General features: G+C 48.1%; 1 pseudogene; it reads left to right on the forward strand.

The window, feature by feature from the left end:
* LOC111820619 (stromal membrane-associated protein 2-like) overlaps positions 1-5,655 on the forward strand; it is a 16,576-nt pseudogene that overhangs the window by 9,709 nt on the left and 1,212 nt on the right.

Consider the following 5,655-nt stretch of genomic DNA (forward strand, 5'->3'; position numbering starts at 1 on the left):
ATATGAGTAGAAGAACATGCACCGAAGTCTGGACAGCGATGCCTGTAGGAGAGAAAAAGGTGAAAAGTTGGAAAGAGGGAGCGAACCAGCTCCAGAGAAAACGTGGAGTCTGTTGTTTTGAAGAAGGTGAACCTGCCACAGAAGAAAGGAGGACCACAGCATCTGTCTCAGTGCCCTAACTCCACTGTAACACAAACACCACAACTGGGGGTTTTAAAGAACAGAAATCTATTTTCTCACAGTTCTGGAGGCTAAAAGTCCAATTCAGGGTCTGAGACATGTCGATTCATTCCTTGTCTGTAGCCCGTGGGTTCCTTGGTTCCTTAGCTTATAGACTGTCTTTACATGCTGCCTGTCTTCCCTTCTGCATGTCTGTCTAACCTGCTCTTTTTATAACTCGGAAGGGATTAGGTTTAGGACCTGCCCTAATTAGGTAGGATCTCATTAATATAACAAAGAAAAATCCTATTTCCAAACAGGATCACATCCACAGGTAAGTTGTCCTCGTTGTTAGGTGCCACCAAGTCAATTCCAACTCATAGCAACCCTTTGTAAAACATAAGGAAACACTGCCGGGTCCTGTGCCATCCTCACAATTGTTGTTATGTTTGAGCCCATTGTAGCAGCCACTCGTTGAGGGTCTTCCTCTTTTATGCTGACCCTCTACTTTACCAAGCATGATGTCCTTCTCCAGGAACTGGTCCCTCCTGATTACATGTCCAAAGTATGTGAGATGAAGTCTTGCCATCCTCTTTTCTAAGTCTGGCTGTACTTCTTCCGAGACAGATTTGTTCGTTCTTTTGGCAGTCCATGGTATATTCAATACTCCTTGCCAACACCATAATTCAAAGGCATCAATTCTTCTTGGGTCTTCCTTATTCACTGTCCAGCTTTTGCATGCGTATGAGGTGATTGAAAACACCATGGCTTGGGTCAGGCAACCTTAGTCCTCAAAGTGACATCTTTGCTTTTTAACACTTTAAAGAGGTCTTTTGCAGCAGATTTTCCCAATGCAATGCATCGTTTGATTTCTTGACTGCTGCTTCCATGGGTGTTGATCCAAGTAAAACGAAATACTTGACAACTTCAATCTTTTCTCTGTTTATCAAAATGTTGCTTATTGGTCCAGTTGTGAGGATTTTTGTTTTCTTTATGTTGAAGTGTAATCCATGTTGAAGGCTGTGGTCTTTGATCTTGATCAGTAAGCGCTTCAAGTCCTCTTTACTTTCCTCAAGCAAGGTTGTATCATCTGCATATCGCAGTTGTTAAGGAGTCTTTCTCCAACTCTGATGCCACATTCTTCTTCATATAGTCCAGCCTATCGGATTCTTTGCTCAGCATACAGATTGAATAAGTATGATGAAAGGATACATCCCTGATACACACCTTTTCTGACTTTAAACCACGCAGTATCCCCTTGTCCTGTTCCAACGACTGCCTCTTGGTCTATGTATAGGTTCCTCATGAGCACAATTAAGTGTTCTGGAATTCCCATTCTTCTCAATGTTATCCATAATTTGTTATTATCTACACAGTTGAATGCCTTTACATAGTCAGTAAAACACAAGTAAACATCTTTCTGGTATTCTCTGCTTTCAGCCAAGATCTATCTGACCTCAGCAATGATATCCCTCGTTTCACGTCCTCTTTTGAATCCAGCTTGAATTTCTGGCAGTTCACTGTTGATGTACTGCTGTAACCTTTTTTGAATGATCTTCAGCAAAATTTTACTTGTGTGTGATATTAATGATATTGTTCGATAATTTCTGCATTCTGTTGGATCACCTTTCTTTGGAATGGGCACAAATATGCATCTCTTCCAGTCAGTTGGCCAGGAGCTGTCTTCCAAATTTCTTGGCATAGATGAGTGAGTGCTTCCAGTATTGTATACATTTGTTGAAACATCTCAATTGATATTCCATCAATTCCTTGGAGCTTTGTTTTTCACCAATGCCTTCAGTGCAGCTTGGACCTCGGTACCATTGGTTCTTGATCATTAAGCTACCTCCTGAAATGGCTGAATGTCAACCATTTCTTTTTGGTACAGTGACTCTGTGTATTCCTTCCATCTTCTTTGGATGTTCCTGTGTCACTCAACTTTTTGCCCATAGAATCCTTCAATAATCCTTTCTTGTCAGCAGCCCAGGTGTTCCTGGGTTCCTTGGCTTGTAGACGATCCTCACATGGTGTCTGTCTGTCTTCCTCCTTCGTGTCTCTGTGTCTAGTGTGCTCTTTTTACAGCTCAGAAGGAATTAGGTTTAGGACTCTCCCTACTCAAGTAGGATCTCATTAACATAACAAAGAAAACCCTATTTCCAAACAAAGTCACATCTACAAGTATAAGGACTAGAATTCCAACACATATTTTTGGGGACTCAATCCGTAACAGCAATCTTGGGAAAGTGCCCCGAAATCTACAGCACCATCGGGAGTTTGTTGGTCCTGTGTTCTCCTGTGGCTCTCTCCACTGTGAACAGTAGGAACAGCAGTCACCTAGAGAGGAATTTCGGGCTTTGGCTTCTGTTCTATCCCCGGCTTCTTCCTTTTCCAGAAAGGTTGTAGGTTCCATGCCAACTCAAGGAGTGCTGGCTTAGTTCCTGAAAACCTGAACCTTTTTCCTGAGCCAGGGAGAAAGTCGGAAGAAATGGGTGAGAACCATCTGTCTGAAGACACATCCTTTCCTGCGTGGATCCCAGGAGCCTTGGATGTCCTCTCAGATGGCATTTCCCTCAGCCTGCTCCAGCTTCCCCGGGACTACCCCTCCTAATGGCTCGATGAGGGGATTCATGCCCTTGCTGGTAGCCAGGAGGCTCAGCCAGGATGGTGCTGTCCCCCTGGCCGTGCCTGCCATGTGGGTGCCATGCACTTGGCCATCAGTGAGCGGGTGCCCAGTGGAATGAAGACCACCCAGCAGGCTGGCTACAGGGCGGGTATACCAACCATGCCCCAGACCATGTATGGGGTTCAGCTCAGCTCAGCATCTGCAGTGGAACCTTACTCGGGTGATCAGCGGATGACTGGGCTGAGCGTCTACGGAGCCAACGACGTGATGGACTATGGATGGTTAATAGTGGCGGAAATGGGCTGGCAGCTCAGACTCTGTCCTCAGAAGTGGAAATGAAAGCGTATCACCTGTGTGGCTTCTGCTCTCCCCAGCCCTCCCTCTTCCCGCCTCTCCTTTCTCCCTTTTGGGGGGATGGTCTGCTGTAGCTCTCGAGCCCCTCACCCAGTCTGCCTAATCAGAAGCCTTGGGCCTGGAACACCCCCTGATAATGGCAGCTGAGAGCTAGCCTCCCTCTGTCCTGGTTCCTTCTTCCTTATCAGGGAGACTCCTTCCCTTCTTCCAGCTAACGAGCACCTCTTTGTTCCACTTACGGAGGCGGCCTCATGTGACACCTGGCCAACCCCGCTGCTGTATCTGTGCCTGTAGGGAAGGCAACCAGGTCCCTCACCTGCAGCACGAGAGGGTGTGTGCAGAACACCAGCCCTGTGTCAGCTGCGGGGAGTGACTTGCTGTCCATGGGAGACGGGCACCCCTGACCAAAGCTGAGCTCTCTGGATGAGTAAAGTGCTGTTTCTTCCACCAACTCATAGTGACCCTGTGTGCGTCAGGGTAGAGCTGCACTCCACAGGGTTCTCAATGGCTGTGATCTTTTGGAAGTAGATCACCAGGCCTCTCTTCTGAGGTACCTCTGGGTGGGTTCGTACTGCCACCTTTTCAGTTAGCAGCCGAGCACCTAACCACTTGCCCTGCCCAGGGCCTACTTGTTCCATCCACTGTCCGTATGTAAGCTGTGCTTTTGTGGCGGCCTTGGACCTCAGCTCAGCATTCCCCACCTCCCCCACCTCACCCCTTTCCCAACTCTCTGTTTGGTTTAGAAGTCCCTCAAGTCATCTGGGGTTTGGCGTTCTGCCCAACCCTACTGCTGCCCAAACACCAGGCCTCTCTGAAGCCCTATGTACATGGTACACGTCCCTAACCATCCCGGCGTCGCTCCAGCCTCGGCCCCTCATTCCCCTCTGGCACCGGCATGCTGGAAGTTGTTGGCAGAAGGCTCTTAACTGTGGGAGAAACGTGCACACCTCTGAGCACCTATCCCATCCGACTCAGGTCTGTCAGCTTGTGTTCGAGGAAGAGGGAGGGTTTAGAAGACTTTCTCCCCAAGTCAGTAAGCTATTTCTAAGTTTTTACAGTCTGGGTTGAGGGGGAAGGCATTATGCTCCCATGATTTACTGCAGTGAAGGAAGTGCTGAAGTCAAATGGAACACTCTGCGTCTTGGGTCAGTTGTCACTAGCCCGGGGCTGAGGCGAGACCCCTCCCGTGAGGGTGACCAAATCAACCACTCAGGTTTGTCCTGAGTCACACTCAGCCTTCATTAGCATCAAAGATGTTAGGAAGCTCCCCAGGCCCACCTCCTCCCCACCGCCCACCTGCCTTCGGAGGGAGATGGCTCCACGTGGAGGGCCATCCCCACGAGGGAGTGCAGAGCGGGAAGTGAGAGCTTCCTGTGGGTGGATGTGCGGACGCGGCCTCCCCCCACTCGCCATCCGCTCGGGGCGTCTCTGTTTGTGCTGTTGTTGCAGGGTTACAACAGAGAAGAGTTGATTTATCAACAGCTTGAAGCCGTTGCCAGTCTTCCTTACAGTTAAAAAAAATTTCCATCTCATCCATAGCTCCCAACCTGGTGATCGCTCTTCCACGGCTACGCACCCAGGTGGGTGCTGTGTTTCCCCACCTTTGTGGGTGTGTGAGGTGCGAGCCCAGTTGCTTTCCTCGCAGCCGATGTTCACCCTGCTTGAAAACTAAAGCAAGAAAGCTTCGATTAAGAGAGTTCATCTGTGGGGACCGCTGTTCTAGGTGCGTTTCTCTTGCGTGTGTGTAATTTCTTTAATTAATATTGGAAGGGAAAAGAAGTAAACAGACAGGAAAACAGCAACTGTATGAAGGGTAAAGTGGCCATATTAGTATTGGGTAAGGTAGACTTCAAGACAAAAATAAAAGGTCAGAATTGTTGTTGTTAACTGTCCCATTCATGGGGACCTTCCCTGTAACAGAGTGACCCAGTGCCCGGTCCTGCCCCATCTGCATGATCGCTGGTATGTGAGTCTATTGTTGTGGCTACTGGATCAACTCATCTCACGTTTTCCCTCGTTTTTGCTGACCCTGCACTTTACCAACCACGATGTCCTCTTCTAGCCACTGGTCTTTCCTGATGTCCAAAATTAAGTGAGAGGAAGTCTTGCCATCTTCTTTTCTAAGGAACATTCTGGCTGTACTTCCCTTAGGACAGATTTGTCCGTTCTTCTGGCAGTCCCTGGTATATATAATATACCGCTTGGCTCAAGAAGACAAAGTAAAGGATTACAATGAAATGTGCCAAGACTTGGACTGTCAGAAGTTGAGAGGGACATTCTGTAATGATGAAAGAGCCACCTCATCAAAAAGGCAAAGCAATCATAATTGAGTTAGCACCTAACACAGCTTCAATACAGAAAGCAAAAGCTGACAGAGCTAAGGGAGAAATAAACACTTCACCAGTCGCAACTGGGTATTTAACACCCCTCCCTCGCCCAGCAACCGATAGGACAACCAATCGCATCTGGGTATTTAACACCCGTCCCTCGCTCGGCAACCGATAGGACAACCAATCGCA

The sequence above is a fragment of the Trichechus manatus genome, unplaced genomic scaffold (genome assembly GCF_000243295.1).
Source record: "Trichechus manatus latirostris isolate Lorelei unplaced genomic scaffold, TriManLat1.0 scaffold00045, whole genome shotgun sequence".
NCBI classification, from domain to species: Eukaryota; Metazoa; Chordata; class Mammalia; order Sirenia; family Trichechidae; genus Trichechus; species Trichechus manatus.